The sequence below is a fragment of the Humulus lupulus genome, chromosome 3 (genome assembly GCF_963169125.1).
Source record: "Humulus lupulus chromosome 3, drHumLupu1.1, whole genome shotgun sequence".
In the NCBI taxonomy this organism is placed as follows: Eukaryota; Viridiplantae; Streptophyta; class Magnoliopsida; order Rosales; family Cannabaceae; genus Humulus; species Humulus lupulus.
This window is the reverse complement of record NC_084795.1, coordinates 224878271-224895584: the sequence shown is the minus strand read 5'-3', so window position 1 is coordinate 224895584 and position 17314 is coordinate 224878271. Positions and strand designations below refer to the sequence as shown.

Below are 17314 nucleotides of genomic sequence, written 5' to 3'. Positions count from 1 at the left end.
CCCTAATGACGCATTTTTCTCTCGCTTTCTCTCTCTCCCAGCGTTCTTTCTCTCGCTCTCTCTCTCTCTCCCAGAGTCTCAGCGTTCTTTCTACCCTCTCCATTGCACGAGCTATTGGAGCACACCACGGTAGAGGAGCACTCTCTCCACTGGAATTGCAGGCCCTTTCTTCCCCAATTTGTGATCGAAGAGAGTGAAGAAAATGGCGACCGGTCAGTTCAAGGCAGAGACTTTGTTCGATTTGATGAAGCATCACTTCGAAACAGAAGAGGGTAAATAGCTTTGCAATCTCGTTTACCAGATCAATCTCACAACCAAGGTCTTATCTTTATTTTTATTTTTATTTTATTTTATTTTTTGATAAACTAAAAATGGGGAATTTTGATTTGGGTTTGTGACTAAAAAAGGGGAATTTTGATTTGGGTTTGTGACACCTCTCGACTTCTCCTCATCAGTCCCCGAACACTTTAAGGTTCAAGAACTATGGTTTTGGTGCTTTAATTTCAAGGGAACTGGGTTTATGGTTTTATTATTGCTTTAAACTTTGGATTTTTGTTGTCGGTGACTCATTTGTTTTAGAGATGTTATTGTTTTAATAAGGTTTTGAGTGTCTATTTTATGCATATTGATGAATATTCTAGAGAAATTTCAGCTAAGTAAATTTATTGCTAATTTTTTTGATGAATATTCTCTTCCCTATTTACGGTTGAAGCTCCTCTTCATGTTTCAAATGTTCAAGTTATTAATCTATTCACAGGGTATGTGACTGCCTTCAATTCTGTTTGAAGAACCCTTCAGTTTTCACTCTTCCATGTTTGTAAGTGGAGATTAGTGTTTTCTTTGCAGGAAGCCTTGTAAAGTTGGGATTAAGTATCTTGAAGATGGAACCAAAGTAAGAGTATCCAGAGGTCTGGGTGCATCAGGATCCATTATTCCTCTTCCTGAGATATTGAAGATAAGGACTACGCAAAGGCCTATAGTTGGTACTTACTCTAATATTTTACGCTCTTCTTTTTCTTTTTCCCTGTAGTAAAATATGACTCTCCTCTTGATATTTTTCGTGTCACGAGGTATTTGAGCATGGATTCACTACCTTAATTTTGCAATTGCTAAGATGTTTCATACTAAGAATATGATAGACTCAGGGTTGATATGGTTATCACTTTGTACATAACCTTAGATTCCGAGAAATTTAGCCAAAGTATTTGCTGTCTATATATATGCATATATAATAAGTATCGAACTATTGTATCCTGTAATCAAAAGCTAAATTAAAGATGTCTAGATTGCTCCACGTGACCTTGTAGTAATTTATCATTCCAATTGACTTTGCCAGATTGTGACTCCAAGTTTGTTTCTGAGACCCCCAATTCATATCCTGCTGTTGACAATTTCTTTAACTTGTTTTTCAGCTGGTCCAAAGGATACTCCAATGGATGTTGTGATGGAGAAGACTTATGATGCAAAAACTGGGTGAGGCATGCCTGAACTTTGAAAGACCTGTATTCTTATATAGTTTTGTCATGGAATGGAACCAGGGTAAAGATATTGCAGAAAAGTGGCTATCTCAAATCTCAGTTGTCGCCAAGTGACAAAGAAAATATCCAAATTTGTACTCTGCTTCCTTTATACCTATTATTTAGTTGATGTTCTAGACAAGTGAATAATCAGATTGCTAATTTGGTGTCTGACCTTTTTTGGTTCAATGTGCTACTTTCACTTGCATATATGCTTTTACTGTGCTCTTCAGTAAATTGTATTTCCCATAAAAGTAATCAAAAAAGATAATCATATTTTTATCCAACCGTATTATGCCCACCAAAATGATGACAGGAGTGATTTTTGCCTAAAAAATGTTTACTTGCTGATTTAAATACAATAATATACTAGTGTTCAGGTTCCTCTGTACTCCAATATCTATGGAATTGCTTTATTATAATTACATTATTATATCAATTTAAATTTATTATTTTGTATGAGTTTGCTCAAACCGTCTACTGTTTTTCTTCTATATGTGGTTTTTATTACATGAAAAATAATATTTTTGAAAGGTTAATATTCTTCGAAGGTTTGTTGTAAGAGACATTCTTTGTTGATGGCACTGTGAAGTTGACATAGATGTTATGCATCAGGGAATTCCTGAACAGGCAGATGTTCCACCAGTTGCCCAAGTTCCTGCTCAGGCAGCAGCAAACTCCCCAACAATCTTTCCTCTAGTGCAAGCATCACAACTTGCTGCTGCACCTGCTGTTGGCCCTAATGCAAATCCACTGGAACTCTTCCCACAGGTAGCTATTGTTCTACCTCTTAACTTTTGAATTCTTCCCTCAGATAGATGCTCCTTTGAAGTTTGAATTGTATTTTATGATCAGCTAATTAATAAAATATATTACTATTCCTGAATCAGGGCCTACCAAATGTGGGTGCAAATGCTGGTGCTTGCAATTTGGATTTTCTCCGAAATAGTCAACAGGTACTTTATTTTTTTCCTTTCTTTTTTTTCTCTGATCCATATGGAGCTTTACTCTTTTTTATTATATTATAAAAAAAAAAAGAACATTACTAAAATATCAAAACTAATTTTTACAAAATTAATCAGATTATATACAATTTCTAAAACATAATACAAACTAACCATATATACAAACTTACACACTACATCAAAAGTTGTACATATATTTTCTATTTACAGAAAAAAAAAAAACAAAAAAAAAAACCTTAATAACAATATCTAGACACTTATGCTCCACAATTTGATAAACTATTGCTGTTCGTAAGCCCAATTCATATCATTTGTTATTTTTTCTTCTAAGATCAATCCTGATGTGGTTGTTCCAAAAAATAGGAGTATAAAAAAGATGTTGTCATCTAGTTTTTCCTCTACTAAATACCTGCTCAATGCACAAAGAGCAGCAAACTTCAATAAATCAGACTACATAATTCACTGAAGCATTAACTAAATAATAATGCACTACTTTGTTAATTTCAGCTAACAAAAATTTGAATTCACATTTGCTCCAAATCAAACTAGTAAAAGAATGCATTCAAAAACAGAAATGAAATAAAAAGTAACAGGATTAACACTATGCAAAATCAAGCCAAATTTCTCCACCACTCATTATAAATTTATCCCAAATTTCTCCACCCTGTTTTCCATTTCCTCAAAGATTTTCTTATTCTTCTCTAGTCAAATAACCCAACAGATACTGTTACTACAATCTGGCAAAGAGTCTTCTTCGCCTTTGAGCCGCTCACCTGAAACAAAAAGCACCTAGACAGTTTGCTGGAACACACCAGACCATTTTAAATTCTTCCAAATTCTTGTACCAAACTTGGATTGAGACCGGGCAGTGGAAGAACAAGCCATCTGCATTTTCAGAATTCTTCTTACACAAAACACACCAATCTTTGGCTGAACACCATAACTACTGTTGATGCTCAAAATCTCACCAAGGGAAAATATGAGATTGATGCCATGGAGCCCCCATTTACACGACATAGAAGCCATGGCCTTGCTCGCCCACGCTCGGACACCAGGTGGCCTCGCTCGGCCACGCCCGCACGCACCAGGTGGCCTCGCTCGGCCACACCCGCACGCACCAGGTGGCCTCGCTCGGCCGTGCCCCAGACGCGAGGCCCTCCTCGCGCGCGCACCACCTGGCGTCGCTCGGCCACCGCGCGCGCGTCTCCCTGGCGTCGCTTGGCCACCGCGTGCGCATCTCCATGGCGTCGCTCGGCCGTACCTCGGCGCTCATGGTCCAAGAGTGGCCTCGCCCATGCCCACGGAGGGGCCTCGCCAAATAGGCCCCGTGGTGACCTTGCCCATGCCCACGGAGGGGTCTCACCAAATAGGCCCCGTGGTGGCCTCGCCCATGCCCACAGAGGGGCCTCGCCAAATAGGCCCTGTGGTGACCTCGCCCATGCCCACGGAGGGGCCTCGCCAAATAGGCCCCGTGGTGGCCTCGCCCATGCCCACGGAGGGGCCTCGCCCAATAGGCCCCGTGGTGGCCTCGCCCATGCCCACGGAGGGGCCTTGCCAAATAGGCCCCGTGGTGGCCTCGCCCATGCCCACGGAGGGGCCTCGCCAAATAGGCCCCGTGGTGGCCTCGCCCATGCCCACGGAGGGGCCTCGCCAAATAGGCCCCGTGGTGGCCTTGCCCATGCCCACGGAGGGGCCTCGCCAAATAGGCCCCGTGGTGGCCTCGCCCATGCCCACGGAGGGGCCTCGCCCAATAGGCCCCGTGGTGGCCTCGCCCATGCCCACGGAGGGGCCTCGCCCAATAGGCCCCGTGGTGGCCTCGCCCATGCCCACGGAGGGGCCTCGCCAAATAGGTTCCCGTGGTGGCCTCGCCCATGCCCACGGAGGGGCCTCGCCAAATAGGCCCCGTGGTGGCCTCGCCCATGGCCTCATGGGGGTCACATCCGCAGCACACTCAACCTCATGAGCAGCCAAGAGAGCCGCGCCATCAATAAGCCTTCCAAGGGTCCCATTCCTTACACCTAAAGACCCCTATGCTTAGAGGCTCCAGTACGAGTCGAATGGGACATACTTGTACGACCAAGTACTGAGTACGGACACCAGTACTAGTGGGACTGCTGGGGTAAGAGTTATGGACCGTACATCTACGACCAAGGGTTAGAGTCGACACCACTACCACCTGCGCCACTACGCCTGCCGCCACTCATCAGACATGGGTACAGACAAGTAGTTGAGACATCCTCCTGACACCTGCTTCTGTACTGATGTACGACCATAACCTCTGAAGCCACTCCCCTGACATAGTACTTATGTACCATTTGGTCTCCTGGACCACCATGTACCTAAGGCCATTAGAGCCTACTATAAAATGAACTGGAACACCACCTGAAAGGTTGGTTGGAAGTTTTACGGTAGCAAAGGCTTGAGAGTTAATGAAAGATTGATCGATTTCTCCATTGTTATTCTGTCATAATTCTTGAGTTATTGCTTTGATTTCTATAGCTTTTTTATTGACGATCCTGATTTGATAATTTCTTCCAACTCAACTTAGTTGACGAGTTCTCACCGTCAACAACTACAAACCAGCTATGATTACCGCTTTGGCTTTACAGTCTTTTCATGTAACCGTTATATGCGATAGATGATGAATATGATGATAATTGCTCTAGAAAAGTTTCCCTTTCTTGTTTTGATCTGTGAAGGTGGCATGTTGCTTTTTGGACATTCATTTTGCATTAAAAAAAAGAATTACATAAGTTTTTATGATCTGTTATTGGCTGTGGCTTTTTTGCTGTTGTGGATATACTCGGGTCTCCATTGCCCCTGTTTTTTTATGCACTACCATTCTAACTTTGGCCCTTTTAACTTTCAAGTGTCTCATTTTACCATTCTAATCATGTTTTGGCCCCTTATTTTATTGTTGACAAAAAAATTTAGGTCTGGGTAGTAAAACCATACATTTGAAGGTCTTGAGGCGAAAATGAGATTCTAATTCTACAGTTTGAGGGCCAAATAAATACTCTCTTTAAAAAAAATGTAAAGTGAAGGAGATAAATAGTGTAATTCAAAGATGATGACAAATGTTGAATTGGTAAATTGTAGTGGAATTAGTGAAAGAAGAATTAGAGTGGTAGAAGAGAATGAAGAGAGGAAATCTGAATAATTTGTACTGTATATATTTACACGCACTACAAATTTATATTCTCTTTCAGGTCTTGAGAATAAAATTAATAACTTAAGATTATTTTTTATGAGAGAAAATGAGTGTTGGAAAGATAAATAGAGATTGAATGTGTAAATCACATGCTAGAACAATTACATTATATATATATAAATTTAGGATGTAACTCTATATTGACCTCTCTCTAGCTAGTAGTTAAGGTCACCAAGAGCATCATAGTTATGTCATTTGCTTTTGACTAAAAAAATTTGTGTATAAAGATATCATTATACTTTTCCACAAGCACGTTTCTTATGAGAAGATTTACTGATGCAATTGTTTCAATAAGGCATTTAAGTGCTTGAATTCTACAAACCACAGAATTTCACGGTGTTAAAATGTTTTGTGGGCCTCTTGGCATATACTTAAATTGTTTGCTTGCCCGAAGCCTTGCTTCTGATTATGATGACTTTTACATTGTTTTTTTTTGGTCAGTTGCCCTTCATACGTTTCTGCAGCAGCTGTTAAGGCAAATTTATTTGATGTGGCTTTAAATACAAATATTCTTGATACTGGCTCTAATGGTTCCGTGAGGTAAGGCCTTTAGTTTGATTTTCCAAGTTTAATATAGTTTTACACATCAGAGGTCAATATTTTAAAGACTGGTTGTTCTTATTTTTTTCTTGTTTTGGTATCGTTATCATTGTTTTGGTATGCATTTTGTTGGAATCGTTATCACTGTTTTGGTATGCATTTTCTTGTTTTTTTCTTCATTATTTTGTATTTTTGGTAACTGTAAGGGTTTTTTCTTTTTTACATTTTCCCTATATCAACATTTTAGGAAAAGAAAATCTCTATTTCACCATTGAAGATCTGCCCCTACTTGCTTCTCTTCTGGTCATCTTGAGTGTCTCTAGTCATCTCTAAAGTCTTTGGTTAACTATGTCTCATAGTCTACTCTATTGGAAGGGTAAGTTCTCCATTCTTTTTTTCCTCTGCTATACTTTAATGCCCTGAATGTTGATATTTTTGTATTGTGCAAATGACGTTCACCATTATTTTCAGTTTACTTTTGGTAATAGTGCTAGCTAAATTATTTTTATTTTTCTTCTGAAATGATTTTTTGAGATAGTGTTTCACAGTACAGATTGAAGATAAAAACTGAAAGCTTTTGTGATAGTTTACCATATACAGATTTATGATCTATTAGTTTAAGTTTTTGAGTCTTTGTCTCTTGTGAGCTGTGATTTGCTACTAATTGCTTGCTTTATCTCTGTTGGGTGTCATATAGCGAGCTGTATATCTCTTCATTCATTGCACAAAAGCTCCTCTTATTTAGCTTATGATAAAACTCTATATGCAGGTTCTTAAAAGCTTGAGAAATTGGTCTACCTGTGTTGTCTTCTTATGGTAATTATACTATTTGCTTTTTAAGTATTATTTTTTATTTGGACATTGCACTTTATATCAATTGTTGGCTTCCAGTTAGTAAGCACACATAATTAACTATGTATATCTTTCATAATATAAAAGTGTATGTTCTTGACTCTGCTCCCATATTTGCCTCATTCCATTGGACTCATGTGTATTAATTCTACTGAAATAGCCCCATAGAGTTAATTAATATTATATAATTAGGTTAAAAGTTAGAAGACACAAGATATTTATTTATATATACAAAATTTTTTTGGAATATTTAATAACATAGGATAGTGTTTTGAAACTTCCTTTTTTTTCAAGGTTATTCGTACAGTGTGTTGATTTGTTTTATTATGATGGCATTAATTATTATAGGGTCTTATGCTTGCCTATATGTTTTTCTTGTCTTTTGCAAAGCAGTGTATAAATGTTATTTTTTTACCTAGCCTTATTTCGTGTTCGCCTTGTGATGCTTTTATTATTGGTAGGTGTTATCTTTCTTTTTATTAATAAATTCTTTGTTCTTTCTCTTTCTGTCTTTCTCTTTCTGTGTTTCTTCATATTTTTGTAAGTGGATTAAGCTATAATGACAACTGTAATGCATGTTGGTGAATTGGATTGCTTACTTATTTATAGTAGTGTTTGAAACTAATTTGTTTGATGTGATCTGAACTAGTAAATGAAGTTGTTTCATGAGTTTCAAAAGCTTGATTCATGAATTGGATTGCTTACTTCTTCATGCAGAAAATGGGATCAATGGCAGATGAATTGGATCCATGTTGAACAATCAGTAAGTTGCTTAAAAATTCTGCTGAGTTGTTTATGTCAAGCATAAGGAGAGAAGCGAGTATCAGGTTACTACTTGGGTATATTGTTAAATGAGTCCTTTGATTACCGTTTTTAAAAAGATGATGCTTCTTCCTGCCCTTCTTTATTATTGAAATTAATTCCCCTGCTCATGTATGTTGTTCGGTGTGATTATATGCTGAATATCATTCCTTGTATTTTCTCCTGTGTGAATTGATTTTGTTATAAATTTTTAAATTCTGTATAAGTGTAACTTTAATAAGTATGTAAATATTTCAGCATGATCTAGAATATGATATTTTAGTCATAAATTTACGAATTTGATATTGTTGTTATAAAGTTACTTAGTAGACTTTGTCTGTTTTCAGTTGGTGAACACAGGAAAGGAAAGGGAAAAAGTTAGCCTTCTTTTTACATGGGTGGTAAGCATCTCTTTTCCTAACATAATTGTGTATAATTACTCCTAGATGTTGAAATTCTTGATTTCAAGTATTGACTTGCATGAAACTTATATAAATTTTTCTTCATTTTGTTTGGGACAGCTGTGACAAAGTTCAGAGTGGGGTTTTCCTGATTATCACATATATGGCTGTCATGAAACATCTAATATCTAACAATATTTGAACTAAATGTATGCTCTGGTGTATTGAGCAAAACTCATATTGCAGTTATGAGAGCAAAATATGGTTCTTTTGTTATTTCATTGTTGCTATTAGATGGCTGTCTTCACTTGTCCCTAACTGACAAAATAATATTTTTTCATTACTCTCTTTTTCAAGGAGATAGCTTCTGACTAGACAATCTCTAGAAAAAGGTTGAGATATGACTTTACTTGGCCATTCAGGCCATTTTTGCCAAGCACTTCTGATTTCTGTTTTCCATGGTTGGACTATGTGCTCTTTCTTCTGCATTGCTCTTATTTTGATGCTTCTTTGAATTCAGATTGTATTTTACTATTCAGAACATATATATTTCACATGGAAAAAGTAAACTATTTCTTACTTTTGAACTTGGGAGTGGTACAAAAATACACACATATGTTTAGACTGAGATGTCTGAGTATCAATGAGAGCCTTTTCGTTTTTTCAAATGTCAAAATTCCTTTATACCTTACTGGTAGAGAAGTTGTTCTTGGTCATTGAAATTTACAAAACATTCTATATATATATTTTCCTATTTACTCAAGGATGAAACTTGTGTATTAAGATATTTTCCTATTTAGATATTATCTTGCAGATCCTTATCATGTTAGCATTCAAATATTGTGTTCTCCTCCTATCTGCATTTATGTAACTGTAGAATTTTATATGGTTATGCCTAAAACTATCCTTATAGTTTGCTTACGCAACATTCTGGGGACAAACTAAAATTTTGTTTCTGATTCATACCTTTTTTCCTTTTTCATGAGAAAATATCTCTTATTCACACTGACCATTGTCTGCTGTAACTCTATATTTGGCTGTAATCTTTATCATCTATAATGGATTTTCTCGAGCTGATGAACTAGACGTAGAGTGACACATTGTGGTTTGAACCAATATAATTCCAAGTGTGACTTTCTTATTTTTCTGCTGGTTTTTACCTGGTGTTTGCTAGCTTATTCATCTATTGCTCGCTGGTATGTTTGCCAAGTGTTTGTGTATTGGTTCTGGTTCAGTTTTCTCACCACAATCACTTGAGTAGACAATGAGGGACTGCTTTTGAGACACCATAATCATAAAATCTTGGAACTCTGCTTTTTCATTCATTTACACTTGTCCATATGGTAACATGTAAACTACCCTTTTTTTTTCCAAATTTTCTATGGAACTCTGACTAGAATGTACCCATGGCAGGTCAATATAAGAAGTGTTGATGAGGTTATTGTGATTGGTGCTGGTCTTTCTTTGTCTTCATCAGCTTTTGTTCTGCATGTAATTTTATTTTAGAAGTGTAGAAAATGTATTTTGATAAAATAACAGGTTTCTTTTCTTTTCAAGTATTAACATGTTTGACATAATAATGCAAGTAGAAGTTACTAGCATGTCCACTTTATAGGCTTTATCTTTCTGTCGATTGTGGCATATTAGGCTATTAATGTATATTTATAGGATTGTACCTGTCCTATATATGCATCCAGTGTGCATGGGATTACATTCTTTTAGTTAATTTTTCTCCTTATTTCTCAGTTTTTGAACAAAAACTAATAAATTATACAACTAATAAATGTATATATACAACAAATCACTCTTTCTACAACACAAGAGTATAACTTTATTGAAAAAGTATTATAATAACTAGTAAAGTAAAAAATCAGTATTGAAAAATAGGGAAATGAAATAAAAAAGTATTACAAGAATTACTCTTTTTTTCAGTTTACAAGAATTACTTTATATGCTTTTTTTGGGGGCTGATTTTCCCATGACTTTTTTTAATACTTACACATTATTCTTGGAATATTTTAAATTTCTAATATGAAAGTTTCTAATAATAAAAATATTATATATGCAGAATTATGAACCAGGATACCCAGCACCTCCAAATACTAGGAGCTTAGGCATATATGCACTGGACCCTCTCCCTGCAGCTGTACAGTCATTGCAACTGTTGTTTTTTAATTTGGCAAATACTAGGAGATTAGGCATATATGCACTGTCAGGGGAGAATATTTTGTGCTGAAAGTAGTAACTTTTCAATATGTTGAATATTTAAGACTACTTGAATACTTAAAGAATATTTTGTTGTTGGTGACAGTGTTGAATGTTTTAAACTAATTTGTGGATTGTTAATACAATGTTTAATGTTTTTACTTTTTGTTATTTGAAAATCAAGATCATTTGATGATGCTAGTATATATTAGAAAGCTAATTTTAATCATATAAATGAATATATAATGACAATTTAAACTTATCTAAATATTAAAATAATACAAAAATTGTGTTATAATATCTATTACAATAACACTTTTTATGTAAAGAATTTTGTTATGCAAACTTCATTATATAACACAAATAATGTGTTATACTAAAGTGTAGTATAACACAAAAAATGTATTATACTAAAGTGTAGTATAACACAAATTTATAAGTATTGAAATGTGTTATATAATTGACTAGAAATAATATAATTAAACACTTATCTATTTATTAAAATAACGCAGAAAGTGTGTTATTGTTGACAGTATAATAACACATATGTATAACAATGATAAAGTGTTATGTAAAGTACCCTGACCTACGATAACATAGTCGGTCTTAACACATCAAAAAGTGTTATGGTATGTTTTGATAACACATTTTTGGTGTTATTAAAAGCATTTTTTCTTGTAGTGATTGCCTGCTGCCAAAGAGGGTCAAGAATAGCCTCTTTATAGGAAGAGGGCTCAGAGAGTTGGTGAATAGAAGTCAAAAAAGAAGAGAAAGAATCAGAATAAGTGGAGTAGACAAAATCAGGTAACTGTGTGGACTTACGAATTCTTTGAAGGTAGCGAGGAGGAGGAGCAGGATCCACAATCTCAGAAGCATCTTGGGCAATAGTAGGGACAGAAGGGACTTCGACAGGCTGAGAACCGACATCTGTAGAGTTAAGAGTATCAACAGTACAAGAATCAAATGGATCAATACGAGTGAGATCAGATTTGTGTAGATTGGGGGTGTCCGATGGAATAGAGTAGAAAGGTATATGCTCAAGAAACACAACATGACGAGAAACATAGAGTTTTTGACTAACAGGAACATAACATCAATATCCTTATTGACCTTCACCATAACCAAGAAATACACAAAGAGCGAAATGAGAAGTAAGCTTACTACGTTCAACATGAGGACGGAGAACAAAACATGTGGAACCAAAGACTCTCAATGAAGAATAATCAGGAGCGTGACCATAAAGTTTTTCAAAGGGAGACAGACCTGAAGTGACAGATGACAGAATTCTATTGATTGAATGAACTGCAGTCAGAATGGCTTCCCCCCAGAACTCACTAGGAACATAAGCAGACAATAAGAGAGAACGAGCAGTTTCAACAATGTGTCTGTGTTTTCTTTCGGCAACCCCATTTTGCTTTGGTGTATCGGTACAAGAGGTTTGATGTAAGGTACCATCTAAAGCAAGCAATTCAGAGAAACGATTGGAGGTATATTCACCACCCAGATCACATCAAAAACATTTGATAACAACATTATGTTGAGTTTTAACAAAAGCACGAAACATATGATAAATTGCGAGGAAATCAGAACGATGTTTCATAAGATAGACCCAAAAAAACTAGTATAATTATCAATGAAAGAAACATAGTAACGTGATCCACCTTTTGTTAGAATGGGTTATGGCCCCCACACATCAGAGTGAATCAAATCAAAAGGTGCAAGAGAAACAGAAACACTCTTATAAAAAGGTAAAGCAGAAAATTTTGCCAATTTGCAACCACAACAGTCTGAAATATCATGGGTTTGTAAATTTCCTAATGCTCCTGTGGAAGATAAGTACTTTAAACGTGAACCAGATACATGTCTAAGATGAGAATGCCATAAATAAAAACTAGACGGAGACGAACTTAAACGAAATGAAGACAAATTGACACTAGAAGCTGCAACATCAGGAACTCTCAGCTCATCTAAAATGTAAAGCCCCCTGCCTACGGCTTGTCCCAATCAGCATCTTGGAATGAGGATCCTGCACATAACAACAAGAATTAGAGAAAATAACTGAGAAACGGGAGTCACATAATTGACCAACAGAGACAAGATTCAAAGTAAGATTTGGAATAAGATATACATTAGAGAATGACATTTTTGGAGTGCAAATTGAGCCAATCTCTGCTAATGGCATGGGAGTGCCATCAGCGGTCATGACAGATACAGAGGGTGCTGATTTAATGGACAAGAAAGAATTGGAATTAGGTGACATATGATGTGAAGCTCTAGAATCAAGGACCCATATAGAGGAAGATATACCTAGTGTACTACTAGAAGGCAAACCTATGTGTGAGGAGGCTGACATGGCGTGTGGCTGTGAGGCAATGAACTTCTGAAACTGCTCTGTGAGTGTAGCAATCGAGGTACTAGGAGTGCTTCCAGAATCTACATGTGGAACAATAGCTGCCAGGTTCGAAGACATAGAGTGAAAAGGTAGATGAGGTTGGTTGCCAGATTTCCAGTGAGGAGACTGATTCGGTGATTGCGCCCTGTTCAACAGTTTGGGACATTGAGCCTTCCAGTGTCCCTTTTGCTTGCAAAAACTGCATTCGTCGTAGCCAACCTTGGCTTGAGTCTTGTGTTGATTGTTGGAGGCTGGCCGATGAGGAACTGCAAAGACAGAGGGATTCAGAGAAGGAAGAATCCCCTTTCCTGCCCCCCTTTATCAACACAAGACTTCAAGCGAATCTCTTATGCTAAAAACTCATTAACCACCGAATCAACCAACATAAGAGAACTGCGATGCAAGATTGTTCCACGAAGACCTTCAAACTCATCTCGAAGAGCCATAAAAAACTGAACCAGACGTTGTGCGTCTCTCCGAGAAATGTAAGGGGCAAATGACCGTAACTCCGCTGATTCAGTCAAAGCAAGCTGATCCCACAGATTAGACATAGCATAATAAAATTCCTGAACGTTCATGCTATTCTGTTGAAGGGCCCGAATGTCAATCTCCAACTGACACTGATTTGCAAAATTAGACTGTGTATACAACCTTTCCAAGTGCTCCCAAACTTCCTTCGTCGTCTCATATTTTGCCAATTGGATACTGATTGATTGTTGAATCGAGTTGTTGATCCAAGTGATGATTTTTGAATTGTTGGCATCCCAAAGATCCAACTGTTCTGCAAACCTCTCATCCTTATCATCCTTCGGTTTCGTGGAAGTTCTAGAAACATAACCCCACATACATTTCCCTTTCAGAAATTTTTTCATAACATAATGCCAATACGAATAATTCTGCCCATTCAATTGCACATTGATGGACTGAAGCGAATGAGTTCGATCACTGAGATTGTAATCCTAGCACAACCAAATCGAGGGTACTCAAGAACCTGGCTCTGATACCGTGATAATTTTGCAAAATAGACAAAGGAGATTTGAGAGAGAATAAAAAAGGAGGCTAGGTTTTCATTATGTCGAAAGAGATGAAAATAAGAGTACAAGAGCAACAAAATATATAGCCAAAATAATGAGAGGCTAAAAGACTAAACTACCCTTACATATTAATAAAGCTTATATTATTAACATTTAGAACTGTTCAAGATGGAGAAAAGAAGTTGGAGTTGGCTGTCAGCGTCCCTGGCCGCGGCCAAAGATGTTCCTGGCCGCAGCCACTAGCCTCTGTCCTCTAGGCTTTGACCAGGGATAATCAATGGTCGCAGCCACAACTCCAATTTAAGCAAAACTCAACTTTTGCATTTCCAAACGGTTATATCCTCTTCCCACATGACATTGTAACCTCCAAACAAATTATGAGAGTTAAAATCATGTCTCCAATAACCATATCACTTATGGCTTTATAAAATCCAAACTCAAGTGTGTAACATACAATCTACACATTATTGAGTAATATTTGAGAGTTACAAATTTGTAACTAACTTTGTTACTCCAAAATATCTCACATTTGGGCATACACATGTGTCTAATTTTGTAACTCTCAATAATATGTTACAAGGTGTGACAAATCACATTTTCTCACATTATTTAATCTAACATTATATTATTTAAAATAAATATAACATTCCCTCATTTAGATTAAATAATCACTTTTTGTAATACTTATTTAATCAATCAAACATTATATTAAAATATAATATTCCCCCACTTGATTAAATAATTATTCTCCATAGAAACATTTGCATTGGTGCATAAAGTAAAATGTCTTTCGACTTGAATTTTACATTAGTGTAATTATCACAAAGTTTGTTGAAATTTTGGTTGTCGAAGCATTGAACCACTATCCCTTGATAACAAATCGGCGTTAACACACACACACCTTTGTCATGTTCACTTGAGACCTCAATGTCTCGCTTTTGCACCGTTAATGGCCATGTGCATATTCTATTCATAGACTTTTCTTGAGATTGACTCCCAATTCTCATGATGGGCGATACCACCACTAGGTCTATATAGGTACAACAATTACATTATTTTGTTACCCTAAAATACTTGTCTTTTCAAGATTAGTTCTATTAAAAAAAATCCTTTCGGTTTTAGCCTTCATTTTGGTAACACTCTAGTACTCGTATCTCAGATGGGACAAAAATTTGAGTGCTACTACTATTCACTTGTTTGGCTTGTTATTACCTATTGAACCTAATACTACTTTGGTTACTAGTATTAAGATAGATTACCATCAACCGTGAATCTCTTTAGGGAGTCTACGTCTCATCCCTTGAGATGTAGAATTGATTTCATTTGAATAATTTATTTTCTCATGTATGCATACTTAATCATTCTTTTATTATTTTATTCAAACCTTGTGCTAGCTATAGTTTGATTAAAATAGTTACATCTTTAGAATATTGAGTTTGACCATAGTCAACACCCCCACTATTTTATACTTCAATATCCAAGATAAACATTTTTTTATTGAATATTAATTCTAGAAAGCCTCTTTGTCTCTAAATTCTTCTTTATGTTTTAAATTGATTCTTTCTTGAATCAAATATTTTACAAACAATAACTTTAGGCATCAAGCATGTCTAGATTTATTCATTCTATATATATATATAGCTAAATTAATTTAGGATGTAGAATTCCAAATCACCTATTTGATAGGATGACAAAATTAATCAATCATTATCAACAAAATAAATTGATTAACTTAGGAGCATCACCCCCACATTTCTCACATAGAGTGAAAATATCATTTTAAAAAAAATATAGAAATCTCTTTATTTCTATTAAGTCATTTATCCTCCAAGATAAATCTAGACTTATAATCCTCAAAATTCATCATGAGTCTTTTAAGTCACATGATAAACTCTCAATCGATCAAGAAAAAAAACTTCAATGTTAGTTTATTTTGACTCATTTACTTGCAAAAGCAAGACATACCTCTTTGAAAGTAACATTCACTTGGTTGCTTTCTTTTATATATTTCACAAAATGAAATATGTGAACACAAATAACATGTGCAAATTTTCTTCTACTCATTTTTATCACTATATGAAAGCTATTAGATCTTCTAAGAAAAAATAAAGCAGAACATTACCTTATCTTATCACTTTTTTTTTCAATAGATTTCTATGGTTTCTCCTTCCATTGAAACAAGAGATAATAAGCTTTTGAATGTTAGAGATAATAAAATTGTCTCAATGGAAATAAGAAAAACTACTACAACTCTAAGCAAAATAATACAAATGACAAGGTGATTGATTAAATAAGATTACAACTCAATAACAAAAAATACAAGTAAATGTAGAAATATGTAGATCAAGAGAATATTAGAAAATACAACTCTAGACAATGGATACAAGTAAACTAGTTGTGAAAAAATGATAACGCAAGTATACGTATCGTTCCAAGTAATATAGTGCACAAGCACGAGTATTGTCCCACGAAGACTGAATTACTAAGTACCAATATTTAATTCCTAATCTATATTTGGCTAATGAAAATTTGTTGACAAGAGAGAACTAAAACATAAACATAAAAACTACGAAATAAAAACAATTAAAAACTATGAACTCTAAACAAATAACAATGAAGATAATTAATTAATGGATGAAAATTAGGGAATTTATTCTCATCATCTTTCCACTCTCTATTTCCTTAATGCATTATTATCATAATATTTTCTTCTAAATGAGATAGCAAGTTACAAAATCATTCTACATTCGTGTTAAGATATATAAAATTTGACCTATGTGTGAATTTTCTATATTTCTATGACAAACTCAACATATAGGAAGCATTAGATATAAAAACTTATAAGCTACATAAATTATATTGATACTTTCGTTCAATATTGAAATCTATGTCTATTCAATTATAGCATGTTCGAATCTCGCATTTCAGATTTTGAAACAAATTCATATATATCATGTAATAAATGGCCAATAAATTAAGCATAAATTAAGAAGATCTCAAATTAGAAGAACAAAACATAAAATTGCATTAATTCATAGAACAGTTTCAAGAGACTCAATTAAAAACCCTAAATCTAGATTTTGTTCATATTCATATGATTCAAATCCATGAAATTAACAATCAACGATGAAAAGAAAAATAAAGAAAAGAAAAGGAAAATAAACACTCTAATGATCCAATGTTTCACCAATGTTTCCAGCTGTCTTCTCCTAGTCCCAATTCTACATAATTTGGGTTTTTTTTTTACTGGAAATCGCATTAAAATACAAAACCCTACGAAATACCCAAGTGAACTGACCAAATTGCACTTCATTAAAGAAATCTGCAGAAATCCTTGCTTTCCAATCACCTAGCACAGTCGCGCTACATGCTGTTAGGAACAGTCCTAGTGCGCAG

The 17314-nt window shown here is 35.5% G+C and overlaps 1 pseudogene; it reads left to right on the top strand.

Moving 5' to 3' along the window:
* Positions 1–202: 202 nt before the first annotated feature.
* Positions 203–1693, top strand: LOC133825428 (uncharacterized; annotated as a pseudogene).
* Positions 1694–17314: the final 15621 nt, after the last annotated feature.